At 42.7% G+C, this 15,250-nt stretch overlaps 1 protein-coding gene across 6 annotated transcripts in view; it reads left to right on the top strand.

The window, feature by feature from the left end:
• LOC141082988 (death-associated protein kinase 2-like) overlaps positions 1 to 15,250 on the top strand; it is a 110,794-nt gene that overhangs the window by 13,801 nt on the left and 81,743 nt on the right. For 2 of the 6 annotated variants that reach the window (XM_073567098.1, XM_073567101.1), the window contains exon 1: positions 5,037 to 5,250. The exons of the other annotated variants lie outside the window; for them this stretch is intronic. The gene's annotated coding sequence lies outside the window, so the exon portion shown is untranslated. Of the gene's footprint in view, positions 1 to 5,036; positions 5,251 to 15,250 lie in introns of those variants that run through there. 6 annotated transcript variants of the gene reach the window in all.

Below are 15,250 nucleotides of genomic sequence, written 5' to 3'. Positions count from 1 at the left end.
TGCTGGAAGCCTAAAATGAAAAAATTGCAAGTGATGCTACTTATTTTTCCCATTAAAATGATAAGTTTACTGAGCTCTTCCTGCTCTACAACATGGCGCTCACAGATCGGTCTCTGAGAAAAATGATACAACAGGTCAGAAAGTGCGGAAGCCATTGAAATGTATTTGTAGTGGCTGCACAGCAGGGAAATGATTTCTAATATTCCATGTGTCTTGGAAGGTGTTCCCTATTAATTATGAGTTGTCCACTTGACCTGTTTTTTTTTTCTGTGATTATGGTCTGTGTTCATTTTATTGACCCCCAGGGACGATAATGATCCCCAAGCTGAGTCTTTCAGGGAACTATTTTAGCTGTGCCGAAATCCCTTTTTTTTTTTTTTTTTTTTTTAATGCTGCTATGCTGTTAACACTCAGGAGTCACAAGGAAATATCCAACCTCCTGATGGTTTCATTCCAGGAATACTTGTGAGTTTATGGTATTTTCAGTGGAAATAATGTCATTTTGGGCTTTTATGGCTGGACAGTGCGACATTTATCTCCGATGTGATGGAGTTCAACCACTCTGTGGATTACACAACGTGTTTGTGTAGCTGGATGAAAGGCTCATTGTATTGATGCGCTGCGTTTGCTGGTAACATCTGTTTCTTAATTTGCCCTCTAGAAACCCCTAAAAAAATTCCTCATTAATAAAAACCAGAAGGGCCAGTGATGGAAATAGGATAAAGTTTATCCAGATGTGTACAGTCCACTGAGATTGAGGCCTGTCAGGGGCGCAGCTACAGTGGTCACACCGGAGCCAAATCAGCCAAAACTGCTATTTCCGAGCCCCCCATGTGCTTGGGTGCGACGCTGCCAAACCTGTGATTACTATGGGACCAGTCAGCCTTCCAATGTGCTTTCCTAATTTTGGAGATATTGAGGAAAAAGAGGAATTGAGCATGTTGAACATCAATATGCCCAATCCTTTTGTTCACAAGGAAGATAAGATGATACAAGGTGCCTGGTAGCCGCTTATTCCCCTCTCCCTGTCATGAACACATGTACAGTTAGGTCCATATATATTTGGACAGAGACAACATTTTTCTAATTTTGGTTGTAGACATTACCACAATGAATTTTACACAAAACAATTCAGATGCAGTTGAAGTTCAGACTTTCAGCTTTCATTTGAGGGTATCCACATTAAAATTGGATGAAGGGTTTAGGAGTTTCAGCTCCTTAACATGCGCCACCCTGTTTTTAACGGGACCAAAAGTAATTGGACAATTGACTCCAAGGCTATTTCATGGACAGGTGTGGGGAATCCCTTTGTTATGTCATTCTCAATTAAGCAGATAAAAGGCCTGGAGTTGATTTGAGGTGTGGTGCTTGCATTTGGAAGGTTTTGCTGTGAAGGAAACATGCGGTCAAAGGAGCTCTCCATGCAGGTGAAACAAGCCATTCTTAAGCTGCAAAAACAGAAAAAAACCATCCGAGAAATTGCTACAACATTAGGAGTGGCAAAATCTACAGTTTGGTACATGTCATTCTCAATTAAGCAGATAAAAGGCCTGGAGTTGATTTGAGGGAGAAAGCACTGGTGAACTCATCAATGCAAAAAGACCTGGGCGCCCACGGAAGACAACAGTGGTGGATGATCGCAGAATAGCCTCCATGGTGAAGAGAAACCCCTTCACAACAGCCAACCAAGTGAACAACACTCTCCAGGAGGTAGGCGTATCAATACCCAAATCTACCATAAAGAGAAGACTGCATGAAAGTAAATACAGAGGGTTCACTGCACGGTGCAAGCCACTCATAAGCATCAAGAATAAAAAGGCAAGACTGGACTTTGCTAAAAAACATCTAGAAAAGCCAGCACAGTTCTGGAAGAACATTCTTTAGACAGATGAAACCAAGATCAACCTCTACCAGAATGATGGAAAGAGAAAAGTATGGTGAAGGCGTGGTACAGCTCATGATCCAAAGCATACCACATCATCTGTAAAACACGGCGGAGGCAGTGTGATGGCTTGGGCATGCATGGCTGCCAGTGGCACCGGGTCACTAGTGTTTATTGATGATGTGACACAGGACAGAAGCAGCCGAATGAATTCTGAGGTATTCAGAGCCATACTGTGTGCTCAGATCCAGCCAAATGCAGCCAAACTGATTGGTCGTCGTTTCATACTACAGATGGACAATGACCCAAAACAAAGCCAAAGCAACCCAGGAGTTTATTAAAGCAAAGAAGTGGAATATTCTTGAATGGCCAAGTCAGTCACCTGATCTTAACCCAATTGAGCATGCATTTCACTTGTTAAAGACTAAACTTCAGACAGAAAGGCCCACAAACAAACAGCAACTGAAAACCACCGCAGTGAAGGCCTGGCAGAGCATCAAAAAGGAGGAAACCCAGCGTCTGGTGATGTCCATGAGTTCAAGACTTCAGGCAGTCATTGCCAACAAAGGGTTTTCAACCAAGTACTAGAAATGAACATTTTATTTACAATTATTTAATCTGTCCAATTACTTTTGGTCCCTTTAAAAACAGGGTGGCACATGTTAAGGAGCTGAAACTCCTAAACCCTTCATCCAATTTTAATGTGGATACCCTCAAATGAAAGCTAAAAGTCTGAACTTCAGCTGCATCTGAATTGTTTTGTTTGAAATTCATTGTGGTAATGTCTAGAACCAAAATTAGAAAAATGTTGTCTCTGTCCAAATTTATATGGACCTAACTGTATGTGTATAGGAATTGGTTCCATAGGAATAGCTTAAGTCTGCCTATACACATGACATAGCTGTAGACCCAACTATGGTCCATGTGTGGGGACTTAAAAGGTTTCTTCCCATATTCACGATGGATATTGTTGGATAGTCTGTCTAAAACCAAGCAATGTTGCAATTTACTGCTTATTAAAATTTTCATTTGTTCTTGAGATATTCACAATTTTTTCTTTTGTTTACAGTTTGTTGCCTTGGCAACGGACCACCACTTCTAAACAGAAGAACATGCTCAAACCTTAGTTTCTTTTCTATTAAGCTTATATGCACTGTTTTGAAGCTGGCCAGGATAGCTGGAATGTGCTGTTACTTTCTAACCCCGGTCAGCTTCAGCGCAGTGCTTACAATCTAGATGGCAACATTGGTCGGTCTCCTAGGCAACAAGGTGCAAACTAAAGAAAAGTGTTAATATCTCAAGAATAGATGAAAATTTTAATAAACGGTAAATGCAAAAATGCTTTTTTTCACCAGCACTACCTGACAGTTTACAGCTATATGAAGATCGAAATAACCCTTTAAATGCGAAAACCTGAGATCTGTGTCTATCACACTAGAGCTGGCCATACCCATGAGATTTTTATCTGCAGCTCCAGCTCATTTACTGAGAACTATATGTGGGATCATGTTATCAGATTGTAATCAGATCTCACTCACTAGATGACTAGTGTTGCACAGATCAAAAGGTTGGCATATGTCCTACCTCTTACAGGGCCAGTATAACTAAAGTCCTAAAGTATAGTTTGTAAAGTGAGCTGTGAATATGATTAACACATGTGCATTTAGAGGAATTGTCACAAGTGGTCATGAAGCCACTGCAGTGGTTATTCAGAAGTCGGGTGAGGAAGGAGAAATGAATCTTCAGAGAGGGAACCGATCTAATTTATTATAGGCATGGTTGTATGCTGATTGGAAATAGTCAGTTCCCTTTACTTTTATTTTATTAGATAGACCTGTAAAAAAGGATTATACATGGAAGAAAAAAATAAAATGAGGGAAGATCGGTGCTTTGTGTACTTTATGAAGAGGACCCTTCACTAGGTCAAAGGTGTCCAGTATTTGTTCTTATTTTATTCCGGCTGTTCCTCTGAGTATTCCCTTTTTTTAAAAAAAAATTAAAATCCGCCGTATTGTTCCATAGATATGGGCCTTTTTGTTTCACACTGATTTGTATGGTCTCTACCAGGTGGGAGTGGCTCATAGGATCCTCTTGGGCGTGTCTATATGTACTTCTTTTGAGCCACGTCCCCTGAGTGAAGAGAATAAAAATTAAATAAGAATGTCCATATCTCTGGAACCGTATGTCATATTATAAAAAAAACAAAGTTGAATACTCATGGGGCAATGGGAATAAAATAAGAGGAAAACCTCACCACTTGTGGTGTGGTCACGGCTACCTTTTAGGCTGGTTCCATACTTTCTTTGGGACAAAAAATGCTACTCATAGACGTTAGTGTTTGGATGGTAGGGAATTTTAAGTCATGCCTCCACTTTTGCTGGAGAATGCCCCCAAACTAAGCAGGTCTGCCTCTTTTGGGCAGGTTTAAATAAAAACCCACCCCTTTTTAATCCAGGACAGCCCTTGAGGGACCCAGAATACGGAAATAAATAGTTGGTCCTGGCAAATTTGGGATTGTTAGCAAAAATTCAATATGGTGACATTTTTTGGTGTGTTTTTTACCCCTACTTTTTGGTGCATATCTACAGGGCATTGCTGTTGTGCTTTTTCTTTTTTTTTGCGTCTTTCAATAGATTTCAGTATTTTTCTATCCAGAACAACCATAGAGCCTATTAGTGCGTGTAAAGAAAGGCAGGACTGGGCTACCAGAGCTGGAGGAACTACTATTGAGCAGCAGGTGTCTTAAGCCTTGGCCTCCACCCTTTTGGTATCGTAGTTGCAGGTTAAATATAATAGAGCCATATGGCATGAGATGGCGGCATTATTGTGGATTGTGGTGGAGAAAAGAGATAAATGCCTCAAGTAAACAATGAAGCCATGTTCATAGGAAGCTAATGAAGTTTTTGAGGTATATGGGATACATACATTCCACATATCACTCCGATGTGTCACACCACTAATTATCATCATTAACGAGGAGAAACAGAGGCCATGACGCCAGGTCCAAAAATGATCGGATTTATTTAATTGATTTCTTTATCACCTATAATTGGCGGCTACATCTGGAGAGACAGGGAGAGACCTGGTCGCGTGAATTCCTGATGACAGATAACATGGGCGTTCCCGAGTGAGAATTTTCTGAACTCCTCACTGTGTCCTTTCCGTGGCTCAGGGCAGGTCGAGACTTGGTCAGGAATTCTGCCTGTTGTAGACAGATCTCTGTATTAATCCAGCAAGGAACGTAACTAAGAAAGAACAGAGCCAGAACTTCTGTGGGAACAGCCGGAATCGATAACGTCACTTGTTTAAGAGATCAAATCTGATCTGTCTTTTCTATACCTGCGGTCCGGAATGAAGTGAGCTCCGAGGTACGTACATCTAGACAGGAGCGAGAAGGTTGATGGTTATTTATTTTTTTTATGAAATGATTTTAGGGAGAAGCTGACACTCCTTATGGAGATCAGGTATTGATAGCAATGCTTTATGGGTAAAACATGCAAATAAGCTTCCTCAGGGGTGGTGCTAGTGAGTTTCTACAATAAAATGATTTGCTTAATGTGAACTCGAAATTTCACACTAATTTGCTGTACAGATAAGATGATACATTCTATAGCTACTTTTTCCGATGAGGGATCGGCCCTACATATACTCCAATATATTATTTTTAGTTTTTTTCTTTTTTAAATGGTCCCAGCATAACAAATATATATTCATCTACCGATACCCTGTTGTCCTCTGCTGGTCTCCTTGCCTCATCTTCTAAAGGAGAAGGCACTTGGCCAGTTCAGATAATCGGTGGCCACTGGATTCCTTTATTCAAAGGGGTTTTTTTATGAAGTTTTTTTTAGGAGTTTTTGGGGTAGAAACACTCCAGATCTTCCCCCGAAGTGCAGATCTTCACAAAAACTGCTGATTTTCAGCTCTAAAATCTCAGCAAAAAGACTCAGTCTGCACATACCGTTAGTCTATGTGCACACAGACTCTTGCCAGGAGATTTTAGAGCATTAACAGAACAGAAACTGAGTGGAAACTCTCCAAATCTCAAAGCTCTTCAACAAGGTAGAGTTTCCATGCTGAAAACTCATCAAAAAGTCTCCATGTGCACATAGCCTTAGGGTATTTTCATGAAGAGGTTTTTTTTTTTTTGGGGGGGGGGGGTTGTTGGGGTGGAAACTCTCCAAAATCCTCCTGAAAAACTTGGCTCTGTTTCTGCTCCAAATACTCAGCAAAAAGATTGTGAATACACCCTAAGGCAAGTTTTTTTTGTGGCTTTTTAAAAATGATGATTTTTGTTCAAGCAGAAAATGTTTTAGGAGACGTCCTGTATTCAAGAGTTTTTCCGGTGGTTTTTATTTTTTTTTATTTTTGCAGTCTTTGGATATGACAGTGTCTAGTTGGAGCATTTTCCATCAGGAGTCATGATGTGCACTTTTTGTCTGCCAGGTATTTTTAGAAAACCTCTGAAGGAATGTGAGGAGTTTTTGGAGCTGAAAACAGACAGAAACTCTTCAAATCTTCCTCAAAGACCTGGAGTTTCTGCTTTTAGTTTCCGCTTCAAAATTTTTATAAAAGAACAAAAAATAAAATAAAAAGCTCAAAAAGCTTCTCAAATAAACTGCATTGAAAGAAATTGGAAGAGTTTTCAAAGAGGTTTTAAGGAGGATTTTGACGAGGATCTGTTCCAAAAATGTCCAAAAATAAAAAAAAACCAAACCTAATCCCTCTGTATGAACATGCCCTTACTATCTTGTACTCGGCACCGCTATCGGCGCCCGTTATCAAATTCCCAAATCACTTGGAGCTAGCTCCCAGCCCTCTTACCAAAAGATAAAAAACCTGATGTTGTTTAAGGGCACCCTACTATTTTTGTGTTGCATGTGTTTGTTTTTTCTTGTGTGTAAATCCTGCGTTCCGGGGGAAGACAAGGTGAAGTATGTTGGTTACGTAGCACAAGTGGCCATGACATTCATTCCGTAAGGCCCATTGTCAGGTAACGCGTTCTTCAGGTTGGGTCACCCGCCTTGCCTGAAAGTTTATATTGTTAGTAATATTTAGTTTTCTCAGGGTCAACTTAACCTAAGTGTGAAAAATAATGTTCTCTGTCATTTTTCTCTTCTGCAAAAATCTCCCGGTAATTTACAAAAAAAAGCCAACATTTTATTATATAATAGAAAACTGGATTACTATAAGTTTTTATTGAATTGTGGTAATTTTTAAAAATTTTTTATAGTTTGTATTTTTTTTTACTCCTTTTTATACTATTTCACCACCATACCTATTTTCATTTTACCCCTGCGGTCTTTCCAGCTTCAGCTTATTGATAGTTAAAAAAAAGGACAGGTATCGAAATGTTTTCTGAACACTTAATGGCTTTCATCAGTTAAAATATCCTATTATTTCACTAAAATACAAATTGTAAATCTTCAGCTGCTTTCCCTGTCCCTGTTTTTATTAATGGTTTCATTCGATTTTTGTGGTGGCGACTGAGTAGGTTTTTGAACAATTAAGCCGATTTTACACATCTTTGTATCACTGTACAAGTATGGACCGTCACAGACCGGCCACGGGTCTCCTGACCGAACTCGGCAGCCTCATGGGCGTATGTGATGCAGTTGAGTTTAGGTCATGAGACCTGTACACAGTCCATGATACACAGATGTGACACCAGCTTAAATATTTAGAAGCCTCCACAGTCCCCCCCAAAAAAAAAAATAATAGAAAACAGGTTGAGGGGCAGGAGGGGGATGCAACTGCAGGTTTAAAATCAGTATTTTAGGAAAAAAACAGAGGGTCTACAGGAAGTGCGAACTGCAAGTTGCTGGTTCGTGAAGAAGATGAAACTGTCCTGGATTTTTGGGGACTACTGGCCAACTCTCATGAATTTTTGGGGACTCCTGGGCGAAAACCTCAACTCCTTGGATTTATGTTAATGGCGTGACTTGGCGTTGGTGGTAAATGCATGACCTGTGGTGATTCAACACCTCTGATTCCAAAACTGGGAGTACTGAATTGTGGTAGTGCACATGTGTCACCACCGCTCCCATAGACAGTGAATAGAACAGTGGTTGCACATGCGCACTACCGCTCCCTTTTGATGTGGGACACTACAACCGCACCCCCACCTCTGGATAGGTCATAAATGTTGAAGGGATAACCCCTTAAATCTAATTTTGTAAAAATGTTTGGCAAGTCGGTCACTATTCCAATCACCCTGTATAAGGGACATACAATGCTCGCCTTGATCTGAACCCATCACTTTTCCTATGAAACTCAAGTATTGAGACATTTGGGCTCGCATGCTTTCACGTTGAATTACTTAGTGTCTGCTATAATGGCAGAAGAGCCAGGTCCTCTGTAAGGACAGGATGACAAGGGGTGAGTCACGCTACACGTAATTCTTTTCCTCCGCAGTGACTTTGCTGATCCATCTCCCCAGGTTGTCCGGTTGCTTGGACCCTCCCAGTCATCTGATCTTTCCACCATTTCTTAGAACTGTTGATTCTTTCCACATTAAGGGCTTATAAGACCCAGCTGTCCTTGCTCTGCTTTCTGTTAGCTTCTTCCTATTGTCTGTCCAGAGGTACAGTCTGAAGAGTCACCTTGAAAAAGAAATATGGCTTCTCCAGAGATTTAAAGTGTTTTTTTCCATTTCACAAGCAGGGTATTGTTGGATAGAGCTTGCAAATACAAGTCATTTTGTAATTTACTGCTTTTAAAAATTTTCAGCCATTCTTGAGATATTAACGGTTTTCTTTTGTTTACAGTTAATTGTCTTGGAAACCGACCACCTCTGCTAATCAACAAAACATGCACAGTGCTTACAATATCTTTCATATTGAGCTCGTTAACACTGTTTTGAAGCTGGCCAGAATCGCTGAAGATCACCATTTTCTCTCAAACCCTTCCAGCTTCAGCAAAATGCTTGCAGATTAGACAGCAGCGGTGGTCGGTTTCTTAGGTAATGAACGGTAAATAAAAGTAAAGTGTGAATATCTCAAAAATGACTGAAAATTTTTAAACACAATAAATTGCAAAAGTGCTCGTTTTTACAGGAATTATCCAATAATATTCATCAATATGAAGATATGAGAAACCCTTTAAATGGAATGTATGATGTGGCAAGACTGTGCACCTCTTTATGTGTATGTTTATATGTACTTTGCTTTTATCTGTGAAATCACAGACGTACGATCACTGATGACCACCTCTGATCATGGGGTCTCCAATCATCGTTTAAAGAGTGGTGGTTGCACACGCTCAATGGGAGAGAACTCATTTGCATATCTTTACCCATGAAGCTCTGCTGATACACAGCTGGTCTCCTTAAGAAGCCCTGGTAGAGGGAGCCATGTTAGATTTGTGATGCTCCTCTCCTCCCACACAGCCGAGTGATGACACTCTGGGACCATTAGTTTTCAGTGAGACATGATTACACTGGATTCTTTTCCTCGGCTCCTCAGGCCGCTGCAGTGTGGATGGAGATGTAAGGGAGGGATCTGCTGTGGAAGAAATGAGATCTGAGGCAAAATTTCTCCAAACTGTTACGGTGTCATCGGATTTTACAATATTAACCCATTCCAGTCCGTATAATAATGGACCCTACACAGTGAGTGTGGAGTATTGTAACCACTGTGTTGTGTGATCGATGAGACAATGTCACCAGTCTCAGATGACTGACCCTGCAAGGAGCCGTAATGCCAGAGGTAGACAAAGCAAAAGACTATATCCCCCCAACAGGATAATGACACTGACACTTGGGGTACAGGATAATGACACTGACACTTGGGGTACAGGATAATGATACTGATACTCGGGGTACAGGATAATGATACTGACATTTGGGGTACAGGATAATGGCACTGACACTTGGGGTACAGGATAATGACACTGACACTTGGGATACAGGATAATGGCACTGACACTTGGGGTACAGGATAATGACACTGACACTTGGGGTACAGGATAATGACACTGACACTTGGGGTACAGGATAATGACACTGACACTTTGGGTACAGGATAATGACGCTGACACTTGGGGTACAGGATAATGACACTGACACTTGGGGTACAGGATAATGACACTGACACTTGGGGTACAGGATAATGACACTGACACTTGGGGTACAGGATAATGGCACTGACACTTGGGGTACAGGATAATGACACTGACACTTGGGGTACAGGATAATGACACTGACACTTGGGGTACAGGATAATGACACTGACACTTGGGATACAGGATAATGACACTGACACTTGGGGTACAGGATAATGACACTGATACTTGGGGAACAGGATAATGGCACTGAAACTGGGGGTACAGGATAATGACACTGACACTCGGGGTACAGGATAATGACACTGACACTCGGGGTACAGGATGATGACACTGACACTCGGGGTACAGGATAATGACACTGACACTTGGGGTACAGGATAATGACACTGACACTTGGGGTACAGGATAATGACACTGACACTCGGGGTACAGGATAATGATACTGACACTCGCGGTACAGGATAATGACAGTGACACTTGGGGTACAGGATAATGACACTTGGGGTACAGGATAATGACACTGACACTTGGGGTACAGGATAATGGCACTGACACTTGGGGTACAGGATAATGACACTGACACTTGGGGTACAGGATGATGACACTGACACTTGGGGTACAGGATAATGACACTGACACTTGGGGTACAGGATAATGACACTGACACTTGGGATACAGGATAATGGCACTGACACTTGGGGTACAGGATAATGACACTGACACTTGGGGTACAGGATAATGACACTGACACTTTGGGTACAGGATAATGACGCTGACACTTGGGGTACAGGATAATGACACTGACACTTGGGGTACAGGATATGATACTGACACTTGGGGTACAGGATAATGGCACTGACACTTGGGGTACAGGATAATGACACTGACACTTGGGGTACAGGATAATGACACTGACACTTGGGGTACAGGATAATGACACTGACCCTTGGGATACAGGATAATGGCACTGACACTTGGGGTACAGGATAATGACACTGATACTTGGGGTACAGGATAATGGCACTGACACTGGGGGTACAGGATCATGACACTGACACTCGGGGTACAGGATAATGACACTGACACTCGGGGTACAGGATGATGACACTGACACTTGGGGTACAGGATAATGACACTGACACTTGGGGTACAGGATAATGACACTGACACTTGGGGTACAGGATGATGACACTGACACTTGGGGTACAGGATAATGACACTGACACTTGGGGTACAGGATAATGACACTGACACTTGGGGTACAGGATAATGACACTGATACTTGGGGTACAGGATGATGACACTGCCACTTGGGGTACAGGATAATGACACTGACACTTGGGGTACAGGATAATGACACTGACACTTGGGGTACAGGATAATGACACTGACACTCGGGGTACAGGATAATGATACTGACACTCGCGGTACAGGATAATGACAGTGACACTTGGGGTACAGGATAATGACACTTGGGGTACAGGATAATGACACTGACACTTGGGGTACAGGATAATGGCACTGACACTTGGGGTACAGGATAATGACACTGAAACTTGGGGTACAGGATGATGACACTGACACTTGGGGTACAGGATAATGACACTGACACTTGGGGTACAGGATAATGACACTGACACTTGGGATACAGGATAATGACACTGATACTTGGGGTACAGGATGATGACACTGACACTTGGGGTACAGGATAATGACACTGACACTTGGGGTACAGGATAATGACACTGACACTTGGGGTACAGGATGATGACAGAGACACTTGGGGTACAGGATGATGACACTGACACTTGGGATACAGGATAATGACACTGACATTTGGGGTACAGGATAATGATACTGACACTCGGGGTACAGGATAATGACACTGACACTTGGGGTACAGGATAATGACACTGACACTTGGGGTACAGGATAATGACACTGACACTTGGGGTACAGGATAAGGACAATGACACTTGGGGTACAGAATGCTGACACTTGGGGAACAGGATAATGACACTGACACTTGGGGTACAGGATAATGACACTGACACTTGGGGTACAGGATAATGACACTGACACTTGGGGTGCAGGATAATGACACTGACACTTGGGGTACAGGATAATGACACTGACACTTGGGGTACAGGATAATGACAATGACACTTGGGGTACAGAATGCTGACACTTGGGGTACAGGATAATGACAATGACACTTGGGGTACAGAATGCTGACACTTGGGGTACAGGATAATGACACTGACACTTGGGGTACAGGATAATGACTCTGACACTCTGGGTACAGGATAATGACACTGACACTTGGCGTAAAGGATAATGACACTGACACTTGGGGTGCAGAATAATGACACTGACACTTGGGGTACAGGATAATGACACTGACACTTGGGGTACAGGATAATGACACTGTCACATGGGGTACAGGATAATGACAATGACACTTGGGGTACAGAATGCTGACACTTGGGGTACAGGATAATGACACTGACACTTGGGGTGCAGGATAATGACACTGACACTTGGGGTACAGGATAATGACAATGACACTTGGGGTACAGGATAATGATACTGACACTTGGGGTACAGGATAATGACACTGACAATTGGGGTACAGGATAATGATACTTTGGGTACAGGATAATGATACTTATACTTGTGGTACAGGATTATGACACTGACACTTGGGGTACAGGATAATGACAATGACACTTGGGGTACAGGATAATGACACTGACACTTGGGGTACTGGATAATGACACTGACACTTGGGGTACAGGATAATGGCACTGATACTTGGGGTACAGGATAATGACACTGACACTTGGGGTGCAGGATAATGACACTGACACTTGGGGTACAGGATAATGGCACTGACACTTGGGGTACTGGATAATGACACTGACACTTGGGGTACAGGATAAGGACACTGACACTTAGGGTACAGGATAATGACACTGACACTTGGGGTACTGGATAATGACACTGACACTTGGGGTACAGGATAAGGACACTGACAATTGGGGTACAGGATAATGATACTTGTGGTACAGGATAATGACACTGACACTTGGGGTACAGGATAATGACAATGACACTTGGGGTACAGGATAATGACACTGACACTTGGGGTACTGGATAATGACACTGATACTTGGGGTACAGGATAATGCCACTGACACTTGGGGTGCAGGATAATGACACTGACACTTGGGGTACTGGATAATGACACTGACACTTGGGGTACAGGATAAGGACACTGACACTTGGGGTACAGGATAATGACACTGACACTTGGGGTACTGGATAATGACACTGACACTTGGGGTACAGGATAAGGACACTGACACTTGGGGTACAGGATAATGACACTGACACTTGGGGTACAGGATAATGACACTGACACTTGGGGTACAGGATAAGGACAATGACACTTGGGGTACAGAATGCTGACACTTGGGGAACAGGATAATGACACTGACACTTGGGGTACAGGATAATGACACTGACACTTGGGGTACAGGATAATGACACTGACACTTGGGGTGCAGGATAATGACACTGACACTTGGGGTACAGGATAATGACACTGACACTTGGGGTACAGGATAATGACAATGACACTTGGGGTACAGAATGCTGACACTTGGGGTACAGGATAATGACAATGACACTTGGGGTACAGAATGCTGACACTTGGGGTATAGGATAATGACTCTGACACTTGGGGTGCAGGATAATGACACTGACACTTGGGGTACAGGATAATGACAATGACACTTGGGGTACAGGATAATGACACTGACAATTGGGGTACAGGATAATGATACTTTGGGTACAGGATAATGATACTTATACTTGTGGTACAGGATTATGACACTGACACTTGGGGTACAGGATAATGACAATGACACTTGGGGTACAGGATAATGACACTGACACTTGGGGTACTGGATAATGACACTGACACTTGGGGTACAGGATAATGGCACTGATACTTGGGGTACAGGATAATGACACTGACACTTGGGGTGCAGGATAATGACACTGACACTTGGGGTACAGGATAATGGCACTGACACTTGGGGTACTGGATAATGACACTGACACTTGGGGTACAGGATAAGGACACTGACACTTAGGGTACAGGATAATGACACTGACACTTGGGGTACTGGATAATGACACTGACACTTGGGGTACAGGATAAGGACACTGACAATTGGGGTACAGGATAATGATACTTGTGGTACAGGATTATGACACTGACACTTGGGGTACAGGATAATGACAATGACACTTGGGGTACAGGATAATGACACTGACACTTGGGGTACTGGATAATGACACTGATACTTGGGGTACAGGATAATGGCACTGACACTTGGGGTACAGGATAATGACACTGACACTTGGGGTGCAGGATAATGACACTGACACTTGGGGTACTGGATAATGACACTGACACTTGGGGTACAGGATAAGGACACTGACACTTGGGGTACAGGATAAGGACAATGACACTTGGGGTACAGAATGCTGACACTTGGGGAACAGGATAATGACACTGACACTCGGGGTACAGGATAATGACACTGACACTCGGGGTACAGGATGATGACACTGACACTCGGGGTACAGGATAATGACACTGACACTTGGGGTACAGGATAATGACACTGACACTTGGGGTACAGGATAATGACACTGACACTCGGGGTACAGGATAATGATACTGACACTCGCGGTACAGGATAATGACAGTGACACTTGGGGTACAGGATAATGACACTTGGGGTACAGGATAATGACACTGACACTTGGGGTACAGGATAATGGCACTGACACTTGGGGTACAGGATAATGACACTGACACTTGGGGTACAGGATGATGACACTGACACTTGGGGTACAGGATAATGACACTGACACTTGGGGTACAGGATAATGACACTGACACTTGGGATACAGGATAATGGCACTGACACTTGGGGTACAGGATAATGACACTGACACTTGGGGTACAGGATAATGACACTGACACTTTGGGTACAGGATAATGACGCTGACACTTGGGGTACAGGATAATGACACTGACACTTGGGGTACAGGATATGATACTGACACTTGGGGTACAGGATAATGGCACTGACACTTGGGGTACAGGATAATGACACTGACACTTGGGGTACAGGATAATGACACTGACACTTGGGGTACAGGATAATGACACTGACCCTTGGGATACAGGATAATGGCACTGACACTTGGGGTACAGGATAATGACAC

This window comes from Dendrobates tinctorius, unplaced genomic scaffold, assembly GCF_039654945.1.
Source record: "Dendrobates tinctorius isolate UK_male_01 unplaced genomic scaffold, ASM3965494v1 ptg000019l, whole genome shotgun sequence".
NCBI classification, from domain to species: domain Eukaryota; kingdom Metazoa; phylum Chordata; class Amphibia; order Anura; family Dendrobatidae; genus Dendrobates; species Dendrobates tinctorius.
The sequence above is the reverse complement of the archived record's forward strand: the minus strand, read 5'-3'. Positions and strand labels throughout refer to the sequence as shown.